The sequence below is a fragment of the Lepisosteus oculatus genome, unplaced genomic scaffold, assembly GCF_040954835.1.
Source record: "Lepisosteus oculatus isolate fLepOcu1 unplaced genomic scaffold, fLepOcu1.hap2 HAP2_SCAFFOLD_112, whole genome shotgun sequence".
NCBI lineage: Eukaryota > Metazoa > Chordata > Actinopteri > Semionotiformes > Lepisosteidae > Lepisosteus > Lepisosteus oculatus.
The window spans coordinates 135,640-158,957 of NW_027167663.1; the positions used below are offsets into that span (position 1 = coordinate 135,640).

General features: G+C 48.1%; 10 non-coding genes across 10 annotated transcripts; 3 read left to right on the forward strand and 7 right to left on the reverse strand.

The window, feature by feature from the left end:
• Window positions 1-663: 663 nt before the first annotated feature.
• On the reverse strand, window positions 664-735 carry trnah-gug (transfer RNA histidin (anticodon GUG)). The gene has a single exon. It is a non-coding gene; the product is annotated as a tRNA-His (tRNA).
• A 201-nt stretch (window positions 736-936) lies between these two features.
• trnae-uuc (transfer RNA glutamic acid (anticodon UUC)) lies at window positions 937-1,008 on the forward strand. Its single transcript has one exon. It is a non-coding gene; the product is annotated as a tRNA-Glu (tRNA).
• Window positions 1,009-2,153: 1,145 nt separating this feature from the next.
• On the reverse strand, window positions 2,154-2,225 carry trnad-guc (transfer RNA aspartic acid (anticodon GUC)). Its single transcript has one exon. It is a non-coding gene; the product is annotated as a tRNA-Asp (tRNA).
• Window positions 2,226-6,017: 3,792 nt separating this feature from the next.
• LOC138226104 (U4 spliceosomal RNA) lies at window positions 6,018-6,159 on the reverse strand. Its single transcript, XR_011184388.1, has one exon. It is a non-coding gene; the product is annotated as a U4 spliceosomal RNA (small nuclear RNA).
• A 1,307-nt stretch (window positions 6,160-7,466) lies between these two features.
• On the reverse strand, window positions 7,467-7,611 carry LOC138226111 (U4 spliceosomal RNA). Its single transcript, XR_011184395.1, has one exon. It is a non-coding gene; the product is annotated as a U4 spliceosomal RNA (small nuclear RNA).
• A 230-nt stretch (window positions 7,612-7,841) lies between these two features.
• Window positions 7,842-7,958, reverse strand: LOC138226123 (U5 spliceosomal RNA). The gene has a single exon (XR_011184407.1). It is a non-coding gene; the product is annotated as a U5 spliceosomal RNA (small nuclear RNA).
• Window positions 7,959-12,034: 4,076 nt separating this feature from the next.
• Window positions 12,035-12,116, forward strand: trnas-gcu (transfer RNA serine (anticodon GCU)). Its single transcript has one exon. It is a non-coding gene; the product is annotated as a tRNA-Ser (tRNA).
• Window positions 12,117-22,053: 9,937 nt separating this feature from the next.
• On the reverse strand, window positions 22,054-22,126 carry trnav-cac (transfer RNA valine (anticodon CAC)). The gene has a single exon. It is a non-coding gene; the product is annotated as a tRNA-Val (tRNA).
• Window positions 22,127-22,577: 451 nt separating this feature from the next.
• Window positions 22,578-22,649, reverse strand: trnae-uuc (transfer RNA glutamic acid (anticodon UUC)). Its single transcript has one exon. It is a non-coding gene; the product is annotated as a tRNA-Glu (tRNA).
• A 201-nt stretch (window positions 22,650-22,850) lies between these two features.
• trnah-gug (transfer RNA histidin (anticodon GUG)) lies at window positions 22,851-22,922 on the forward strand. Its single transcript has one exon. It is a non-coding gene; the product is annotated as a tRNA-His (tRNA).
• Window positions 22,923-23,318: the final 396 nt, after the last annotated feature.

The following is a 23,318-nucleotide window of genomic DNA, read 5'->3' on the forward strand; positions in this document are numbered from 1 at the left end:
GCAACAAACCCTACAGGTTTCCGTAGTGTAGTGGTTATCACGTTTGCCTAACATGCGAAAGGTCCCAGGTTCGAGACCGGGTGAAAACAGCCTCTTCTTGCACGCTCCTGCACTTCACAGAGGTCTTGAACCACCAGTCATTTGATCCCAATGTATTTCCGGTGCCTTCATGCACTCTTGTACCAAACGCACATTCCTTCTGTACCTGGAGCCAAACATTTGCAATTGGGCTATCCCGACAGACCAAGACGAGCTCTGTCGGCTCAAAAGCAGCGCAACACCTGCGAGAACAACAGAAAGATTAGTATCCAGCGGGGGCCTCTTAGTAAGCCCAAGATCTAATCAAGAATCGACTCCAGCAACAGGGCTGGGTGCATTGTTCCATATTCCGACCACTCTTGGTGTAAACAGGTCCCTCCTGGTCTCTGCTTGAAATGCACTTTCCTGCGTTTGCTTTGGTGTAACTGGCTTCCCCTGCATGGGCGAATGTGAAGAAGATCCTTAGTAAGTCATTGAAGAAACCCGAGAAGAGGTCGGAGTGGCCTCTGTCGTTCATCAACGATCCAGTCAGGCAGTACTCCTCTGTAAAGCGCCGTTCGTTCACATCAATTGGCTTTTTTTTGCCTTCATTCGTGCAAGTAGTAAAAGCAGACGCCCCTATTCTGCCGTGACCCGGATTCGAACCGGGGTTGTTGCGGCCACAACACAAAGTACTGACCACTATACGATCACGGCGAGTTACCGATACACACGTGGCAGGGCGGAAAAGGCTGTGCTCTCTTCGTGTGACATAATTCGGAAAAGTCCTGACGTTGCATTTCAACTGAGTCCCAGTATACATCGACCCTTCGACACTCTGAGTGACAACTCTCTTGCGTGTTTTCTCATATTTATGTAGTTTGCTTGCATGATGCCCGGAACAGAAGGGTTGTGCACTCCCATATGGTCTAGCGGCTAGGATTCCTGGTTTTCACCCAGGCGGCCCGGGTTCGACTCCCGGTATGGGAACGTGTCAATTTTGCCTCCTGCTTTCCAAAAGATCAGCACTGTGTACGAAGGAGCCGCATTAAAACTACTCAACGTGCAAAACGTGCGAGAAGAGGGGGCGCTTGTTTCCAGCCGAAACTTCTCGCGTGTGAGACGAGCTGACCATCGCTGCAGGAGGTGGGAGGGTTACTCTGGTAGACAGGGCTGACCTTCGGCAATAGGATTTATACTCTCCAAGATGATATTTGCACTTTCTGGAGAGGCGATTTTCTCCACTTCAGTAGCCCGATTTCGTCGATTGAGTGGAGAGGGCTGTAGAATGTGGCGCCGTCTTTCCTGCTCCGTCCATGACAGGCGTGCTGGTCTCTGGAGAGAGAGCATGGTCCATCAGCGCACCCCAATAAAGGCACTGGAAGCAGCTGAGTCGCATTGGCGAAGCTCAGCACTGGGCCGCTGGGCACATCTTACCACCGTTTCCGTAGTGTAGTGGTTATCATGTTTGCCTCACACGCGAAAGGTCCCCGGTTCGAAACCAGGCGGAAACAGACCAGACTTCTTCTGTCGCCACGCACAAGAGGGGATTGGGGATTCGCCTAGCGCTGTGATCGAACAGACCCACTCACCTCTTAGTGTGGCGGGATCTGCACAGTGCATGTCGCAGCGCATCCTGCTTTAACTTCACTGCGCGTCCTGATGTACCCCGGTCTCCCGCGTGACAGGTGGGGACAGGTGGCAGGTCCTATACTACCGAGGAAGACATCGCTCTCTCCGACCCCCGGCATCGTGTCCTGACCCACCGTGCTGGAAGCCGACTCGTGCTGTGATTCCTTTACGGAGCAGAAATGACAACTGAGGAGCCGAGAGATCATTTCAGCATTTCGCGTCTGAACGGAAAACACAAACGACCAACTCGGAATGACTTGCCTTTGACGCTTATCAAAGCGTTCTTTGTGCATCGAACAGACCCACTCACCTCTTAGTGTGGCGGGATCTGCACAGTGCATGTCGCAGCGCTCCCTGCTTTCACTTCAATGTGCTTCCTGATGTCGAGTCGTGTGCCGTGCGGAGGCTCTGAAAGCGAGAGCAATGAAAAGGCGCACGACGCTGTGTTAGAAAACAGAGAAGTGAAAGGCAGTCCTTTCTCTAAGGAGGTAAAAGAAAAGCTACTCCCCGTCGGGGAATCGAACCCCGGTCTCCCGCGTGACAGGCGGGGATACCTGCCACTATACTAACGAGGAAGACATCACACTCTCCGACCCCCGGCATCGTGTCCCGACCCACCGTGCTGGAAGCCGACGCGTGCTGTGATTCCTTTACGGAGCAGAAATGACAACCGAGGAGCCGAGAGATCATTTCAGCATTTCGCGTCTGAACGGAAAACACAAACGACCAACTCGGAATGACTTGCCTTTGATGCTTTTCAAAGCGTTCTTTGTGCACGATGACTGCGCCGCCTAGCAGATACAAATGGGTTGTACAACTTTGAACTAACAAATGGAAGAGGGCTAAGCCCCCTCTCTTTTAGCCCAGGTTCGATCTGTCTCCCAGACTCACCAGGCGCACGCACACACACACACCCGTGCCGTTGAAGTGCTCTGCTTCATTTCTAAGGGCAACTCAACATTCACTCCTACCCCGAGTGCAGAAAAGACAGCGTCTGCAGCAACAGCAGCTCAGGTCTCTGCCCATCTCCTCTTTTCTGCGGCTCCTGCGGAGTGGAGTCCTGCCTGGAGCTGTGTTTGCAGGCGGCAGCTCCCCGCGCCCTGTCTGTGCGTCGTGAAATTAATTAATAACGTTAATAAATTTATAAAGTAAATTTATAAAGTTATAAATTAGAAATTAATAACGATATAATTATATTCATGTACCGCAACACAAGAATAGTACACACTGTACATTGTCTGTCGATAATGTTTCTGTAGTGCTTTTTCAGCACTCAGCACGTGACTGTGCTGTTGGCGCTGTGGGTTAGGTTCCTGACTTCCATATCGCACGGTCTCTGATTGAATCCCATAGAACTATGACTTCATTTTTTAACAAACATTTCTTTGAAAAAATGAAACGTTTCCCTTGGTCAGAGATTAAATAAAACCTCACTTTTTTTGAGGTTTTACTGTGCAGAGTGAGGTTTTAGCTCACTTTTTTTGAGCAGAAGGTTTACTGTGACTTGAGAAGGGCCGGCATCCAATCACGGTGGTACACACACACGCTCTCACTCATATGAGCTACACGGCTACCAAGATGATCTCGGGTGCGCCGAGCTGGTACGGAACATATTGAACTGATCGACGGCGAATTGTCTCTTAGACAGGCTTTTCACCTCTAAGCTCCCTGACTGACAGTGATCAGCTAGGTAGTGAAACAGTCAGCTGCTTCTAAGCCATAAACAGCTGCATCTCGGCGCTTCCACGGAGAGATGATTTGAAAGCCGAACATCGCCCATTGGGAATACCTTACTATCACTAGTTTAAGAGACTCTTAAGATCTTGCAGAGGTGCCTGTCTAATAGCATGCGCTTTGCAAGCTATAGGTGTTTAGGCTGAGGCAGAATGCCTGTTAACAAAATGTTTTTCTAAAGGTGTGTCTAAGTGGCTGCAAAAGGACAACACTCCTGGGGCGCCGTGGCTCAGCTCCTGCACTTGATTATAATGCCGTTACGTGTCGAAGCAGTAATTTACGTCATCCTACCACTGCAACACAGGGAATAGAGAGAAATGAGCACACGCTACGAATCGTCTCAATCACTCCCTACAGTCGTAAGGCGCATTGAAGGGTGCACCCCCATCATTAATCGTTGCGCCTCTGTGAAAGGAAGGCTCTTGGGCAGTCTTTGAAACAGCTCGGATGAAACACTTGATTGCTTCCATGTGCATCTGGAGCCCACTTCTTATTTTCACTTCACGCCGCCCAAAGCATTTCTAAAACAGGAGATTCGCGTTTGGGAATGCGCCCTGCCCTACAAATAAAACAGGTCTACGGGTCTGAAACGTGCTCCACAGAAAACAGCTCTGTTGCGCTTTTGATCAAAGGGAGATTCACTGTTCATACTTTTTGATGACATAACACCCAAAGGGGCTTCTTTGGAGCTGGATTCCAACCAGCATCCTTAAGTTTCTTGGCGGTATCCTTTACAGTCCTCTGTTCGGTCGACAAGGGACAGAAGGGGGCAGCTTTCCTCACACATACAGTGCAATGTACTGTACTGTTCCCGTTCATTGAATTCGCAGTTCTGCATCAGACCTCTAACTCGTTACATTAGCTTGGATTTAAGCCACGAAGCAGGCTTCTACTGTATAAACTTCTAGAGGAATCACAAACTATTTGAGAGGCCACCATCCCAGGGGGACCTGACAAAGTCTATCCCTAAACACCTAGCGCAGTCTCTCGAGAGACTGTCAAAAATCGCTTTCTCCGTTTGCGTTGCAAGTAAGTGAAAATGCGGTCTCAACCCAGAGCCACTTGGCAGCAGCGGCATGTAAATACTGTTACTGTCACTGCTCGATACCGACGTTAGCCTACTATACCATGTTCAGCCACCGCTAGAAAATGTACGGCTCTAGTACCGGAGCAAAGAACGGGAGGGCCAACACTGAACGGGCACACGTGTCAGACATGGAGAGCAACAAGGATGGGATTTGACCCCATGTGTGCAGAGCACAATGGATTAACAGTCCATCGCCTTAACCACTCGGCCACCTCATCAACAAAACTGGGCTGTCCTGACATGGGTTGGCGCACTCCAGTTGATCTTTTTCTTTTTTTTTCCCTCATACTCGAGGGTCATTTTCCTGTTCCACATGCGATTTCAACATTTTCCTTGGGAGATGTCAAGCCAGCAAGCCACTGCTGTGGTTCAGTGGCCAGTGTGGAGTTCAGTGGCCCTGTTGTACACAGAAAGCACTTTGAGCTCCTTGGACATGAAAAGTTCCAGATAAAAGCCATTTGTCATCCTTTCTCTTGGTGTCGATGTTGCTAATTCAGTGTACGGGCTTTCTCGTGCAGTTTCATGGTTCTTGTAACCCAAATCCTACACTAGCGTGAAGTGACCCCCCATTTCACAGCATTTTTCAGCTGATTTAAATTGTACCTAAAGGAGAAGCATTATTGAAGACCATCAATTACCAAGAGCTTTTGTCAAAAGTTTTGGTGGTAATTTTTAATGACCACAGAGCGCTGTGACCTCGGTTTTACATCTCACCAAAGAGACAGCGCCCTTTTACAACACAGCGTCTCCGTCACTATGCTGGGGCATTGGGACGCGCACAGACCTCAGGGTGAGCGCCCCCCCACCGGCACCATTAACACCGCTTCCAGCTGGAAACTTTGTCTTTCCCTGTAGCTCACCCTCATCCGGGTACTGACCTGGCTAACACCTGCTTTGCTTCAGTGGGTTTTCAGTTGCGAGTTGCAAGGGGATGCAAGTGATGGAGCCGCTCGCTGCAAAAGCTACTGCATTGGCCGGGAATCGAACCCAAGCCTCCCACGTGGCAGGTGAGAATTCTACCACTAAATCACCAATGCTCAGTGCCTGGACCTTCAAAAAAGACGCTTTTTTGGTGCTCTGTGCAAAACGCGTCGACATCTGCTTCCAGCTGCAAAATGCCATTTGCAGACGCTGAAGAATTTATTTCCAAGGCAGCGGGTACAAGCGATTTGGCGTTTTAAAACAACCAGGAACAGCAAAGAGGTGCGCTTCTTTGCTTGCGCCAGAATACAACGACAGGAGGTGCGAGTTGCAAGGGGATGCAAGTGATGGAGCCGCTCGCTGCAAAAGCCACTGCTTTGGCTGGGAATCGAACCAGAGCCTCCCGCGTGGGAAGCGAGAATTCTACCACTGAACCAACAATGCTCAGTACCCCTGCCTTGAAAAAAGACGCTTTTTTGGTGCTCTGTTAAAAAAGCGTCGACATTACCTCTTTCAAAAGGCTTCACTTTCCTAGTAACATTCCAAGGCTCATTGAACCCGGGCTGTTTCCTCTAGCGGTATAGTATTGCAGTTAGACAGCACGATGCCTGCAAGACTATGTCACGCTCTGACGAGACTGTCAAAAATTGCTTTCGCCGATTGTATTGCAAACCGGCGGAAGCGGGGTATTGGGAAAAGTTTTCAACTAGCAATAATCGCGCCTCGGCTAAACCTCACAGGCTACGATACTGCCAATGCGCAAAGCTGACGGTTGCCAGGCAACCGCGGGGATCCTATGGAAATCGTTATCAATCGTCTCATGGCATGTTTTGCTGTAACGCTTCATATTTGTCGTCTTCTTCTTCTAGCTTGAGGTTTTAAAGAATTTCATGACAGACAAGGGCTCCGTCGGGAACAAAGGGCGTTGTGAGAAAACCGTTGCTTATTTTCAGCAGCAGAAATACAACCCTTTAAATACAAGATGACAGAACAATGACGAAGGGCATGCCGGGAGGAACTCATGCACTACAGAGGAAAGGGGGCGGGCACGTACAGTTCACATTCAAGCCACAAGTACTCTTCTCGGATGTTGCACAAACAAATCCAAACGTCCTGAAAGCATTGCAGCATGTTTGTGTCCCACTTCCCGTGGCTGCAGGACGACTGACACGAAGGGACAAACACAATCTGTGGCGTTTAGCGTGACATAGTCTTGCAGGCATCGTGCTGTCTCACTGCAATACTATACCGCTGGAGGAAACAGCCCGGGTTCGATGAGTCTTGGAATGTGACTAGGAAAGTGAAGCCTTTTGAAAGAGGTAAAGCACTGCACAACGGAATTGAGGGAGAATCTTACAGGGGATTCTGAGCGGTGTCTGCATACACGCAGTCCGATACGGGTGCTGAAAGCTTGAGCTACTCTCAATGTCATGCTGCCTTTCCTCGGAGTAAATCTTTTACATTGAAAGAATGCTTCTCGCAGGTTCAAAAAGGGACCCTTGTTAATTGGAGAAATCAATGATTTCGAATGAATTCTGTATGCGTTAAAAGACAGCTATACACAGAAAACATGCAGGACACTGCTCATGATGTTTCCCGAGCCGAAACACAGTGCGTTTTTCAAAGCCATCTGACAAAGCCCGCCCACTGAAAACTGCAGCAGATCGTGTAAAGACGTTCAACTTTGTAACTACTGCACGCACAGGAAGCAGAATAAATTCCTCTTTTCAAACTGTCAAAGGTTTGCTTTGTGAACGCAGCAGGACATCGCACAATCTCTTTTGAACGGGGACAAACAATTTCTTATGGGGCGCAGTAAGTACAGACGTTTAAAGAGCTCCACTCATGCCGACGATGCAGCATGAAGAAGCGCAACCTAACGTTTGACAGACAAAAGCCGGGCGCCGCTACGAGCAATATGAAATCAAACTGACAGCACACGGCGTTTCGCGCTGACTCAAAAGTGATCTCGACAGACGCTGTTCTCTGCATAACGCTGAAAGAGATAAAGAGCGTTTCTGTTGAGACGTAACAAGCTTGTTTCTTTCTACCATGATGTTACCATGACAAAATCTGTCTTTAAACACCTTGCTCAAAAATTGCTTTCGCCGATTGTATTGGAAACCGGCGGAAGCGGGGTATTGGGAAAAGTTTTCAACTAGCAATAATCGCGCCTCGGCTAAACCTCACAGGCTACGATACTGCCACTGCGCAAAGCTGACGGTAGCCAGGCAACCGCGGGGATCCTATGGAAATCGTTATCAATCGTCTCATGGCATGTCGTTGCTGTAACGCTTCATATTTGCGGCCGGACACTTCCCGCCCCCCAAAGAAAAGAGCGCCAATCAGACAGGCGGAGACCGAGGACTCGCAGAGCAGAAGGCCACAGTCGCCGTAATAAGAGCGATTGTGAGCGGTTTTGTTTTCTCTCTTTGACCAGCCCAGCTGCGCCCCACCCAAAGGCAGGGAAGCACAAAAATTGTATGGAACTCATTCATGCTCCTCTCCATGGAAATCTTTAGTAAAAGGCAAAAGATTTGTACGAGATGAAGAGAAACCAGAGTGCGTGGCTGGACAGCTGCAGGAGCCCAGGCCGCCTTCAAGTCCTCTCCCCTGCCGGTCGTGGTTGGCAATGCACCTGGCCTTACAAACGAGCCAGTGGGGCCCGTTCAGCTCCGGGCTCATCGCCTGCGGCTCTCGGCTTACCTGGCAGGGGAGATACCTTGATCAGCCTGTAGTTGGAGTAGTTGGATTGTTTTCTTGTTTTGTGGAAGCAGTGTTTGTTTTGCAGTTTGAGATGGCAACCTTTGGATCCCGCAAGAATGCTGTACGTTTTGAGCTTTTGGATGACCTCTTCATGGATCGTATGCAGTTCAGCAGAAAAGTGTTACAGAAGGAACTTGGCTTTGAACCTCGGCACTTGTATTTCATCTTCGCTCTCCCAGGTCAGAAAGCATTTGAGGTTGTTTTTGCTACCTATTCTCTGTTTGAACAATGTGTGGATGTGTTTGAGGCAAAAAGAGGGAAAGTTCCTGCCCTTGAGAAGATCAACTTGCAGCCTCTGACACAGAGAGAGAGGTTGTTATGTTCTCGGAAATGGCAAAGACGGAGGACATTCACACCTGGCTTAAGCAGTACTGCACCGTCCACCATGGAACTGAGGTTAGAGATGTTGACGGTATAAAAACAGGAACAAGGAAATTCGAGGTTCGCTTGCTACCGGACAATGTAAATGGAGGCTTAAGGCACCTGCCCTCTACAATCCGGCTGGGCGCCTGCAATGGCTATGTTTTTTATGTGGGACAACCAAAGGTGTGTCGGCGCTGTGGTGCTGTGGGACACCTGGCATCGTCCTGCACTGTGAAATGCTGCAAGACCTGTGGCAAACAGGGACATTAAGCCTCTGACTGTTCAATGCTGCCAAAGTGCAATTTATGTGGCTCGGAAGGACACGTTTTTAAGAACTGCCCTCACGCCTACGCCTATAAACTCAAAATGAGAAAGGATGAGGCAGTGCTTGTTTCAGCCAAACCGGCCTGAAAAAGCCAAAGCAAACAACAAGTCAAACAAAGAACCCTTGTTGGACAAAGAGTCTCAGCCTCCAGCCAGGATCAGTCCTGCTGTGGCTCCGGGGCCGGTGGAAGAGAAATCCACTACGCCCCCACAACCGCAGACTGCACCAGACAAGCACGAGGGTTTGAAAACCCCAGAGAACAGCGAGGACCCCTCCCCCACTCCTGCTCCTCAGAACGAGGGCCAGTGTGGGGCCCCCCGGTGGAGCGGGTCCAGCGAGGATACCCAGGATTCAGCGGAGCTGCTTTTCTCAGACTCTGCAAGTGCTACAGATGCCCTCCTCTCCTCCATCCAGTCCATCACGGAGGATCTGCAACAGCTGGTGGGTGAGGGGGAAGAGGAGACTGGTGCATCGGCTGCACCCCTTTCCCCTCGGTGCTCCCAGGAGCTGGACTTGAGGAAAAGGAAAAATGACTCTGTTTTCTCCCCGAGCGAGGAGGAAGGAGAGCATGGCGATGGGGACAGCTGGAACCCCTCCACCCCTCCTTCTACCCCCTTCCTTGAAATGGACTCCGTGAACGCTTTTACTGCTGCCACCCTGATGAAGGCTCATTCAGAGGATGGCTGGCAGGAAATTGGTAAGAAGAAAAAGAAAAAGAAGAAGGTAACAGTTGAGACCGAAGAGAAATGTGTTTTGTAAAGACTGGTTCCACTTTCTTATGTAATATGGCTCTAAACATAATTTCTCTTAACACCAGAGGTATCAATGACAGAGTTAAATGCCAGTGTGTCTTTGATTACCTCCAGCAGAGAGAGGGAGATGTGTTGATGTTGCAGGAGTGTGCTTTAGCCTATCAAGAGAGGTATAAAAGCTTTGAAGATAGGTGGGATAAAGGGCCTTCTGTTTGGTCAGGGGACAATAACAACAGAGCCTCTGGCGTGGCCATTCTTTTCAAAGGATGGGCTTTCAAATTGAAAAGTATTCAGAGGGTCATAGATGGCAGGTTGCTGTGTGTGGATGTGGAATGGGGGACCGTTAACCTGCGGCTAATCAATGTGTATTGTCCTACTGACGTGGGAGGAAGGGTGGAGCTACTCAAGGCACTCTCTCCCCTATTGTTAATTAGCACAGATGTGATAGTGGGAGGGGATTTTAATTGTATCTTAGAGCACACAGACAGGCAGTCTAGCTCTCCGATAAAATTGGATTCCAGCTCACTGGCCCTGCAAAACTTAGTTCAAGACTTTAAACTCTCAGACACATATAGATGTATATATCCCACAACAGCAGGATATACATGGTCAGGGAGGAATAGCAGCTCCAGAATTGACTATTGCTTTGTCTCAGAGAGAGTGAAAGTTGTTGGGGTCACTCTTCAGCCTGTCTTCTTCTCAGATCATCAGGCTTTAGGGTGTAGAGTGGAACTCCAGGGCGGGACTGTCTTTGGCCCAGGCCTCTGGAAACTCAACACAAAGCTGCTAGAGAACGAGGGGGTAGTATCCCGCTACAAGGAGAAACTATCACAGTGGCTGTCCTTGCAGTGTCTGTACGGGTCAGTAGGAGAGTGGTGGGAGGAGGTGAAGATGAGGACAAAGGCCTTTTTCATGGCTGAGGGAAGGAAGGCTGCTGCCAGACGGAGAGGAGTGCTAGCCAGGAAACAGAGGCAGCTGCAGCGTCTCTACACGATGCTGCACAGTGGCTTCGATGTGCTCGAGGATATCACCCTTTTAAAAAAGGACATCCGGAGCATAGCCAAGAAAGTAGTCGAGGAGTGCTGTTAAGAAGCAGAGTGCAGTTCTTGGAAGAAAATAAGAAGTGTACTCGCTTCTTTTTCAGGAAAGTGGTAGGCTCCAAGTCTGTCATGGAAAGTGTAGTTGATGAGGAGGGACGAGAGAGAACAGAGCCGAGTGCTATCCTCTCCTGCACCGAGGCCTTCTACTCAAGACTGTACAGCTCTACAGAGGTAAAGGATGAAGAAATTCATTTTTTTACCTCAAAGCTAGAAAACGTTTTGAGTGAAGAAGATAGGGAAGTACTTAAGAGGGATTTGACAGTAGAAGAGCTGAGACAGGCTATGGAGAGCTTACAGAAGGGGAAAACTCCGGGTGCTGACGGGCTCCCTAAAGAATTTTATTGCACCTTTTGGGATCTGCTTCAGGATCCGCTACTGCTCCTATTCGAGGAAAGCTATAAGACAGAATTGCTGCCTGACTCCTTAAGAGAAGGCACTATCTCTCTCTTGTTTAAGAAAGGAGCAAAGAATGACATAAAGAACTGGAGACCCCTCAGCCTGTTAGGCGTGGACACTAAGATCCTGTCCAAAGCCCTTTTCCTGCGCCTACAAAATGTAGTGGCCTCACTGGTAGGGAAAGAACAGACTTGTGGGATAGTAGGACGCCTGATGAGCGACAACCTGGCCTTGTTGAGGGATGTCTGTCTGTACTCAGAGGATCGCTCCCTCCCTCTGTGCGTTTTAGGTGTAGACCTAGAAAAGGCCTTTGACCGCCTAAACCGGCAGTACTTAACATCGGTACTTGAGCACATGAATTTTGGCCCCATCATGAGAAAGTGGATTAACCTGCTGTACACAGGTAGCAACAGCAGAGTAATGGTTAATGGCAATAGATCACACCCCTTTGAAGTCTGTTCAGTAGTGAGGCAGGGCTGCCCATTATCCCCTTTGTTATTCGTTTTGGCTACGGAGCCCTTAGCCTGTGCCTTGCGCCAGGATCAGGCCATTAATGGGATACCAGTGCCTGGAAGTGGGGGAGGAGAGGTAAAGACATCTCTATACATGGATGACGTCACCCTGCTCCTCTCTGACAGTACCTCAATTAGCAGAGCTCTGCAGTGTTGTGAGCATTTCTCTTTGGCTTCCTCTGCAAAAATTAACAAATCTAAGAATGAGATTTTTTATCAGAACTGGAGGGAGCCAAAAGAAGGACATGATCTCATGCTGCAAGAGAAGAGAATTAAGGTCCTGGAGAATTAATTGCTGGCTTGGCATCTCCCAAGGAAAATGTTGAAATCGCACGTGGAACAGGAAAATGACCCTCGAGTACGAGGGAAAAAAAAGAAAAAGATCATCTGGAGCGCGCCAACCCATGTCCGGACAGCCCAGATCCCTCGACGAGGTGGCCGAGTGGTTAAGGCGATGGACTGCTAATCCGTTGTGCTCTGCACGCATGGGTTCGAATCCCATCCTCGTCGCGCTCCATGTCTGACACGTGTGCCCGTTCGGCGTTGGCCCTCCTGTCATTTGCTCCGGTTCTAGAGCCGTGCATTTTCTAGCGGTGGCTGAACATGGTATAGTAGGCTAACGTCGGTATCGAGCAGTAACAGTAACGGTATTTACGTGCCGCTGCTGCCAAGTGGCTCTGGGTTGAGACCGCGTTTTCACTTGCAACGCAAACGGAGAAAGCGATTTTTGACAGTCTCTCGAGAGACTGCGCTAGGTGTTTAGGGATAGACTTGTCAGTTCCCCCTGGGATGGTGGCCTCTCAAATAGTTTGTGATTCCTCTAGACGTTTATACAGTAGAAGCCTGCTTCGTGGCTTAAATCCAAGCTAAGGAAACGAGTTAGAGGTTTGATGCAGAACTGCGAATTCAATTAAGGGGAACACTACAGTACATTGCACTGTATGTGTGAGGAAAGCTGCCCCCTTCAGTCCCTTGTCGACCGAACAGAGGACTGTAAAGGATACCGCCAAGAAACTTAAGGATGCTGGTTGGAATCCAGCTCCAAAGAAGCCCCTTTGGGTGTTATGTCATCAAAAAGTAAGAACAGCGAATCTCCCTTTGATCAAAAGCGCAACAGAGCTGTTTTCCGTGGAGCAGGTTTCAGACCCGTAGACCTGTTTTCCCAAACGCGAATCTCCTGTTTTAGAAGTGCTTTGGGCGGTGTAGCGGCGAGGCTTATTAATAAGAAAGAATTAAGTGTTTCTGAGCTTTCCCAAATTAGGCCTCATCTCTCTGTTCATCTCTGTGGTGCAGCCACAGAGAAACTATTCATGCAGGCTGATTTAAGGTTTCCCTTGATAAGGGACAGCTCCCAAAGGGGGATGCACTTAGCTAAGCCTGGCTATCATGATCAATGGTCATCCATTGGCGCTTATCTGTCTAGGGAGTGCCAGATGGACATCTGGACTGCATTCCTAAGTGTCAGGAGTAAGTGACTCATATCTCACCTTGATCAACCAATCAGGGACTGGTAGGGCCGAGTAACCCACGTGGGACTCTGATGCCCATGGAACTTTCAGCCAATCAACGAGCTGAAGTTCCTCCAGGTAAAAACAGGCAACACAGAGAGCCTGAGAGATTCAGTGGGAATTCAGTAGAGATTTCTGTGGAGTTTTCTAAAGGGAATTCAAAGGAGAATTCCAGGGCAGGACAGCCCAGGAGCAGAAGGCTCCCAAGGGCAGGACATTCTCACAGCGCGCCTCCTGACCATCCTGAGACTCAGCCCGGACAACCACGGAACGGCCAGTGTGTCCGAGTGCCAGAACTTTCCTTTGTTCTAAGAGTCTAAAGCGGAGGTTGCCAGAGAGTAACCAGAGGATCCACCCGAGGTTAGCACCAGCAGCAGGCCTCGTGAACAGGTCGGAACTGTGGACAGTTGAATCACTATTCAGAACTAGCTCTTCATCAGGAACGAACCGGTCTTCTTCTTGACTTGCTGGGACCCACAGTCATCTTTTCTCCTGTGCACAAACTTTGCTAGTTAAAGCCAACACTAACTAGCCGGTCAGTGAGCATCAGCAGCGCACCGTCGCAACCCGCACAGCACAGCCTGGCACCTAGACAGAGAGCACGGATTGGACAGCAACAAGCCTGCAACTGTTTCTTTGTGCCCGCAGGAGATCTGAATCCCCAGAGATTGGATGAGTATTCAACTTCACTGCATTACTGCTCGCGAATTCAATTGTTATCCCAACCAGTTGATATCAATTCAATTCCTAAGAGTTATGTACTTGTTTTCAGTATCTAATGTAGAAGTTATTACCAGGTTCATTTATGAAATGGTCTAAATGAATGATATACTGAATGTATGTCCTCTTGATATGTGTAACACTTTGTAACTGACTGAATATATACCTTTTGTATTCTGATAACCCTCTCGATAAGATCTGTTCGTTTTACATGCATATTCTATGTATTGTAACGCCCTCGCCTGGTGGTGAGGAGGAAGCGCCCCTAGGCGCTCGTAGTACCGCTGGGCATGCTGGGAGTGGTAGCCGGAGTGCGGTCTACGCGAGAGAAGCTCGCCCCACACCCAAAGTCCGTCAAGGCCCCCTGCGCCCTGTGGGAGGCCTTGGAGGTAAAGGACGGGGTGCTGCGCCGGGGGTGGCGGGTACCCTCCAGTGGCGAGGTACGGTGGCAGCTGATGGTGCCTTGGTCGCTCCGCGGGGCGGTGCTCCGAGCAGTGCATGGCCAGCCGGGCGTGGGGCACTTTGGCAGTAAAAAAACCCTGTAGCGCCTCCGAGGCCATTTTTATTGGGGTCTTTGCCACCGGGACGTGGAGTGGTACTGCCGAACGTATGCAGTGTGCGTGGCGCAGAAGGGTCCCCCCGAGCGCTCTCGGGCCCCCCTCCAACAACACCAGGTGGGGGCTCCTATGGAGCGGGTGGGGGTGGACGTTTTGGGCCCGTTTCTGCGCACCGAGGCCGGGAACCTCTACGTCTTGGTGGCCATGGATTATTTTATGAAGTGGCCGGAGGCCTACGCCCTCCCGGACCAGAGTGCCCCCACGGTGGCCGATGCACTGCTGGAGGGGATGTTTGCCAGGCTGGGGGTGCCGGAGGAGTTACATAGTGACTAGGGGTGTAACTTCGAGTCCCAGGTCTTTGCCAGAGTGTGCCAGCGCCTGGGGATCACTAAGACGCGGACCACACCTCTGCATCCCCAGAGCAACGGGTTGGTGGCGCGGTTTAATCGTACGCTCACCACCCAGCTGGCCACCCTGGTGTCCCGGCACCAACGGGACTGGGACCGCCACCTCCCCCTTGCACTCTGGGCGTATAGGACCGTGGTCCAGGAATCCACCGGGTGCACCCCAGCCTCACTCATGCTGGGCCGGGAAATGTGAACCCCGGTGGACCTGGTCTTCGGCCCGTCGCCCGGAGACGGGTCGGCACCGCTGGCTGGACCGGACTACGAATGGGACCTGCGGCAGCGGATGCAGCAGGTGCACAGCTTTGCACGGACCCACCTGACACAGGCGGGGGTCCGGCAGAAGCGGCACTACGACCTGCGCTGCAGGGGGCCTGCCTTCCAGCCCGGGGACTCGGTTTGGGTGTACAACCCGCGCCGCCGCAAATGCCTCAGCCCTAAGCTGGCGCCGTCGTGGGAGGGGCCCGCTGAGGTACTCTGGGTGGTGGGCGAGGTCTGCTACCGTGTCCGGTTGCGAACACGGGGGAGAGTGGTGGTCCTGCACCAAGACCGGCTGGCCCCCTACCAGGCCCGGGAGGAGGAGCCGTGTGGGGAGGCTCTAGAGGACCAGCCGGGGCTGGAGCCGGCCGATAGTGGGGCGTCTGTGGGTCGCCAGCCGTCACCGTGGCCAACGGCTTCTCACGCAGGGTTCCACAGCAGTTAGCCGAGTACGAGTACAGCCTGAGGGGGGTGTTCGACGTCGGCGAGACGCCAGACGCTTCAGGTTTTTAAGGAGTAAGAGTGCAGGGGGTCTAAACCTGCGATCCAGTGTGTTGAAGTATTTCACAACACTACCCCTAGCACATCTGGAAATAAATCCTCATAATGATTATTGCCCTGGGCATGTACCAAAAAATCACTGAGCATATATATATATATCACTGTGTTGAAGCTAGAGACACAGAATAAGTGCAAACACATACAGTGTTCCTGCACCTTTGACCTCATCCAGAATGTATCGTTTTTTGAAAGGGATTGCTGTCAGAATGCACAACTGAATCCCAAACAGAATCTCTAGTCAAATATGATCATTTGTGAAACAGGCAAATGAGTCTCTCAGGTGCCCATTGCTCATTTTCAGACACAATTATGCAATACTTTCACCATGCGTTGAGCAATAGGGATTAAAGATACCAGAGGTAAGGTTAAAAGTGATTCTGAGGTGCAACACATCAGTGATACAGCTAGGCATCTGAAATGCGGGGTTTGAGAGCCCTTCAGGGAACACCGTACCCTAAAGGTACCAAAAGTCCACTAGTATAAGCATTAAGCCACTGTCACCCCTGTTACAATGTGATTGCTACATATCTTCATTTCTTTGGTTTTTAAGGAGTAAGAGTGCAGGGGGTCTAAATCTGCGATCCAGTGTGTTGAAGTATTTCACAACACTACCTGTAGCCCGTCTGGAAATAAATCCTCATTCTGATTATTGACCTGGGCATGTACCAATAAATCACTGAGCATATATATATATATATCACTGTGTTGAAGCTAGAGACCTTTATGTAATATTATGATGCTAAAATGTCATTTTCACATATATTAATGTAATAAATGATTGCTTATGCTTTATAAACAAATCTAATTAAAATAAAAGCTTACGTTTTGTATTTAACTTGTACCATAGAACATGATTTGCTTTGTATTTCAAGCCCACAAAGTGTCCAACTGACGCACTACATGATATAAGGAAGATTATCACATGCATATCGGTATTATCTTTCTTATGAAAATGCATTCCTTTCATTACCTTTTACTTTTTAAAATGAACTCAAATTGTGTATAATGTAATAATTTAAGTAGAATAGATTCTAATAATATAATGATCCAGTGTGTTGCACTACTTCACTGCTTCACTGCTCTATGCCGTCTGGAAATAAATCCTCAGACTGCTTACTGCCCTGGGCATGTACCAATAAATTACAGGAGCACATCTATATATCACTGCGATGAAGCAGGAGACACACAATCACTGCAAACACATCCTAAATACAGTGTTCCAGCACCTTTGACCTCATCCAGTACGTATCATTTCTTGAAAGGGATTGCTGTCCGAATGCACATCTGAATCCCAAACAGAATCTCTAGTAAAATACGATCATTTGTGAAACAGGTAAATGACGGTCTCAGGGGCCCATTCCTCATTCTCAAGACACATCTATGCAGTACGTACACCATGCATTGAGCAATAGGGATTAAAGACACCACAGGTAAGGTTAGAAGTCATTCTGACTATATTCTAAAATATTGGACTCATATTCTTATGATGGCAGTCACTTATGATAGTGACAGAGACGCTGTGTTGTAAAAGGGCGCTGTCTTTTGGATGAGATGTAAAACAGAGGTCACAGCAAGCTGAAAAACACGTTTTGAAAAGTGTGCTTTTCCTGCCCCAGAAGTTAAATGGGGGTGACCAAAGTTGCCCAAACGTGTTTATTTCTGCTGAAAAACCCGTTTTGACAGCTTCTGCACAGTGGGGTTAAGGGCTGACTCAGTGGGCTCTAATGAGCCAGGCAGCTACATTGGGATTCCAAGGTTTGAAAAAATACGTTTATTTCGAGCTGAAAAACAAGTTTTGAAAAGTGTGCTTTTCCTGCCCCAGAAGTTAAATGGGGGTGACCAAAGTTGCCAAAATATGTTTATTTCTCTGTCACTATGCTGGGGAATTGGGACCCGCACAGACCTCAGGGTGAATGCCCCCCCGCCGGCACCATTAACACCGCTTCCAGCTGGAAGCTTTGTTTTTCCCTGTAGCTCACCCTCATCCGGGTACTGACCTGGCTCACACCTGCTTAGCTTCAGTGGGTTTTCAGTTGCAAGTTGCAAGGGGATGCAAGTGATGGAGCCGCTCGCTGCAAAAGCTACTGCATTGGCCGGGAATCGAACCCGAGCCTCCCGCGTGGCAGGCGAGAATTCTACCACTAAATCACCAATGCTCAGTGCCTGGACCTTCAAAAAAGACGCTTTTTTGGTGCTCTGTGCAAAACGCGTCGACATCTGCTTCCAGCTGCAAAATGCCATTTGCAGACGCTGAAGAATTTATTTCCAAGGCAGCGGGTACAAGCGATTTGGCGTTTTAAAACCACCAGGAACAGCAAAGAGGTGCGCTTCTTTGCTTGCGCCAGAACACAACGACAGGAGGTGGACAACGTAGTCGGCAGGATTCGAACCTGCGCGGGGAGACCCCAATAGATTTCTAGTCCATCGCCTTAAGCACTCGGCCACGACTACAGCAAACCCCGCCGCCGCTGCGTTCTTGCTACAATCTTACCTGGATCGCGAGGCGCCGGCGGAAGCCTATTTCAAAGTCGTTCTCCGTTTCAAAAAAACATTTCCAAAATACAAGCCTTGCAGACAGACACGCCTCAGAGGACTTAAGGGTGGCTTCATGTCGGAATGATAAAGTCTCCCCGTCCGGACATGAAAATGCAACTTTGTTACACACAAAAAAAGACTTTCAGAGGCTTCCCGGATGTTTCCACCAGATTAAAATATTCACCGACGCAATGTCCATTCTGGAAGTCTGGTTGAAGCGGTTGAAGCGGTTTAGTCGGGATTTGTTCACCGTCCGTGTAGAGAGCCAGAAAGTTAATGTTGTAGTGTTTAAATTTGAAGGGGTTTTGTGTAAAACTGCCGCTGAATGCCGCTTTGTCCACAAACCCCAAAATTACCACTTTGGGTAACTGTCCGAGAAAGAGGTTTTCTTGGTTACACACATGGCTCCCTGCAGGCAGGCTGAAGACTTTCATCTGTACGCGGTCTATGGGGTATTTAGGTATTTAGTGGTGCGACCGTCAGGAGTGCTTCGGCGTTCACAAACAAAGATGCAGAGAGTACGCTCAGTTTGTGTTCTCCGATGTTGTTCATTAAGCAGAAAGCATCTCTGTTGCGCGTGAGTTTTATTTTCAGGTCTACGCCATTCAGTAGTCCCAGTGGGCAAAAGACGTATAATATACGTCTATTAAACGCATACCTTAGACGTCTAAATGTGGTCTACAATTCGTCTAGAATGAAATTCTAATATACGTCTAAAGTTATACGTCAATTATACGTCTATGTTTAGACGTTCATTATACATAAATGGTTGGAGTTCTATTATACGGATAAATTTAGAGGACTATTATACATATATGGTTGGAGTTCCGGATAACTTTAGAGGTCTATTATACGGATAACTTTAGAGGACTATTATACGTATATGGTTAGAGGTCTATTATACGTATACCTTTAGAGGTCTATTATACGTATAACTTTAGAGGTCTATTATACGTATATGGGTAGAGGTCTGTTATACGGATAACATTAAAGGTCTATTATACGTATATGGGTAGAGGTCTATTATACATCAAAGATAGATTTTATAGGCGTAGAAACAAGTAAACCAAGCCAATGATTAGGTTTAGAAATGTATTCTGAAAATACACATTCACACCTGAAACATATGTATTTCAAATTATACATTGTATACAATCAATCAACAATCAACATATGGGCAATAATCATAAAAAACACAACTAGTCTTAAACTTCAGCTACAAATTCTGGTAACATGGCAATATACAGTATAGTAATGACAAACACAAAACTAATTACATTAACACACTAACTCAAAACCACATTTTGATTCAAATATACATTTTAAAATGTACAACTTCTATATTTCCAAGAAAAAAAAATATTACAATGGAAGTTAAGACGATTTTTGTCCACTATTTGCAAACCCTGTCTAATTGTCCTAACAGTTAGAACCAAAAACCTATTATTTTCAGTGTCCAGATCTCCTGGCCCCCTGTCTTTCATATGCATTCTTCAAGTAACACATTGCATGCTCCTTTATTTCTTTTTCTGTTGATGTAGGGTGGGACTTCAGCACCGCAGCTAGGAGAAAATTGTATAATATTACTTCCCAAATAAATGATGATTATCTTCTTTAGTATAATCTAAAAAGTGAACGGTTTACTAAGCTCAAAACTGAAATAAATGTATAAAATTTGGCTTGCATCATAGCAGTTGAGCAATAAAGTCTGTCCTAATTAAAGAGTACCCAAAGTTTGAAAGTACAACATAGAATAAGAATAGAGAAACGGCAAAACAATTTTGTGTCATCTTCCCCATTCACACTATTTTATGTGCCATTTTTTGCTTATTCACGTACTATTTTAATCAAAATAATATTAAGAAAGATCTGTATGTATTCAGATAGTATTATTATTGTTCATACTTACTCGTCAAAAGAGGATTGCTGAGATATTTGCGGATATACTTCTACGTTTGAAAAACGTGTCCAAAATTGTGACCAACGAATACTAGCAATGCATTGTGGTATATATGCGGAAAATATGCTGGGTTCGATATTTTCTCAACGTATGCGTTTATTAATGTTGTCGATATTATGGTTGAAATATAACATTGATAATACATCGCGGCTATGTGCCCCCTGCTATGAGCTGATGTGCAATTTTAACGCATGTAGTTAGTAAGGATCGGTCACTGTTGTATGGTATTATATATAATGACATTATGGAATAGGATGGGGACAGGCCTGGCATCACGGGGGGAGGGGGGAATGTTGCCCCTTCAGTTTTGGGCAAAAAGATTTACCTAACTTAATTTGCGCCCTAAAAAATAGTTGTACTTTGTCAATGGTCAGACAACACTAAATGACACGAACAGTCACTCAGTCTGTTTGATGGGCAGGAGGGCTATCCGTCCAGGAGCTGCACATATCAGTGTCGTTATTGAGTGTCAACATTACGATCCTGTTTGCTCAGGTGGACCGATTCCTTGCAGTAGTTTATCATTATACTTAAAATCGTTATATAACTAGGACTAGTTATAGCAGTCTGTGCTTTCTGTTGGTTTTACAACATTTTTTCTTAACGATTCAGAACGTCCATGTAGCTGCAAAAATGAACGCTTATGGTACTTTTCGCTCCAGGCAATACTCTCCAGTGAGAGTGACGAAAAATGTGAAACTGAACTTCATCGCAAATACCAGATTGCTAGTCGATATCTTCTATCATAAAGCACTAATTAATGGCATAGCTGCGAGATTTCATTTGGGTAGCTGCACCGTACAGCTCCGTTTCAACCGAAATATCACCCCCGCTCAGAATATCAGACGCCCCCCTACAGATTTTTCCCCGGGCACCGCGCACTGATGGGGGACGGGGTTTCCAGGAAATGGTATCAACTTTTCTCAAGAAAATAAAAATAGAAACTCTATAGGCACTCAAACATTTTACTGTTTTTTTTTTCAGGCAGGTGGCAAGACCCCTCCACAAAACCCTTGTATGCCAAGCTGTGGGCATTGATTCGTCGAATATACGTATATTCACGCCGAAAATACGGCTATACGTATATATACGTCGCCTCGACGTATAATCAACGTCGAATTGCAACCGTAAAATCGACGACATTAATAAATGCATATATAACGTCGAAAACACATCTAACACTAGGAGTATACGGCACTCTGCACAGTGTACGAAGTAAATTATTTTCGCAGTAATTAATTTACACGTGTATAATAAATATAGTAAATATAATTAATTACTGCGAAAATAATTTACTTCGTACACTGTGCAGAGTGCTGTATACTCCTAGTGTTAGATGTGTTTTCGACGTTATATATGCGTTTATTAATGTTTATTTCACAGTGTCGTGCACCTTTTCATTGCTCTCGCTTTCAGAGCCTCCGCACGGCACACGACTCGACATCAGGAAGCACATTGAAGTGAAAGCAGGGAGCGCTGCGACATGCACTGTGCAGATCCCGCCACACTAAGAGGTGAGTGGGTCTGTTCGATGCACAAAGAACGCTTTGATAAGCGTCAAAGGCAAATCATTCCGAGTTGGTCGTTTGTGTTTTCCGTTCAGACGCGAAATGCTGAAATGATCTCTCGGCTCCTCGGTTGTCATTTCTGCTCCGTAAAGGAATCACAGCACGAGTCGGCTTCCAGCACGGTGGGTCGGGACACGATGCCGGGGGTCGGAGAGAGTGATGTCTTCCTCGTTAGTATAGGACCTGTCACCTGTCCCCACCTGTCACGCGGGAGACCGGGGTACATCAGGACGCGCATTGAAGTGAAAGCAGGATGCGCTGCGACATGCACTGTGCAGATCCCGCCACACTAAGAGGTGAGTGGGTCTGTTCGATCACTAGGCGAATCCCCAATCCCCAATCCCATTTTGTGCGTGGCGACAGAAGAAGTCTGGTCTGTTTCCGCCCGGTTTCGATCCGGGGACCTTTCGCGTGTGAGGCGAACGTGATAACCACTACACTACGGAAACTGTGGTCAGATGTGCCCAGCGGCCCAGCGCTGAGCTTCGCCAATGCGATTCAGCTGCTTCCAGTGCCTTTATTGGGGTGCGCTGATGGACCGTGCTCTCTCTCCAGAGACCAGCACGCCTGTCATGGACGGAGCAGGAAAGACGGCGCCACATTCTACAGCCCTCTCCACGCAATCGACGAAATCGGGCTACTGAAGTGGAGAAAATCGCCTCTCCAGAAAGTGCAAATATCATCTTGGAGAGTATAAATCCTATTGCCGAAGGTCAGCCCTGTCTACCAGAGTGACCCTCCCACCTCCTGCAGCGATGGTCAGCTCGTCTCACACGCGAGAAGTTTCGGCTGGAAACAAGCGCCCCCTCTTCTCGCACGTTTTGCACGTTGAGTAGTTTTAATGTGGCTCCTTCGTACACACTGCTGATCTTTTGGAAAGCAGGAGGCAAAATTGACACGTTTCCATAACGGGAGTCGAACCCGGGCCGCCTGGGTGAAAACCAGGAATCCTAACCGCTAGACCATATGGGAGTGCACAACCCTGCTGTTCCGGGCATCATGCAAGCAAACTACATAAATATGAGAAAACACGCAAGAGAGTTGTCACTCAGAGTGTCGAAGGGTCGATGTATACTGGGACTCAGTTGAAATGCAACGTCAGGACTTTTCCGAATTATGTCACATGAAGAGAGCACAGCCTTTTCCGCCCTGCCACGTGTGTATCGGTAACTCGCCGTGATTGTATAGTGGTCAGTACTTTGCGTTGTGGCCGCAACAACCCTGGTTCAAATCCGGGTCACGGCAGAATAGGGGCGTCTGCTTTTACTACTTGCATGAATGAAGGCAAAAAAAAGCCAATCGATGTGAACAAACGGCGCTTTACAGAGGAGTACTGCCTGACTGGATCGTTGATGAACGACAGAGGCCACTCCGACCTCTTCTCGGGTTTCTTCAATGACTTACTAAGGATCTTCTTCACATTCGCCCATGCATGGGAAGCCAGTTACACCAAAGCAAACGCAGGAAAGTGCATTTCATGCAGAGACCAGGAGGGACCTGTTTACACCAAGAGTGGTCGGAGTATGGAACAATGCGCCAAGCCCTGTTTCTGGAGTCGATTCTTGATTAGATCTTGGGCTCACTAAGAGGCCCCCGCTGGGTACTAATCTTTCTGTTGTTCTCGCAGGTGTTGCGCTGCTT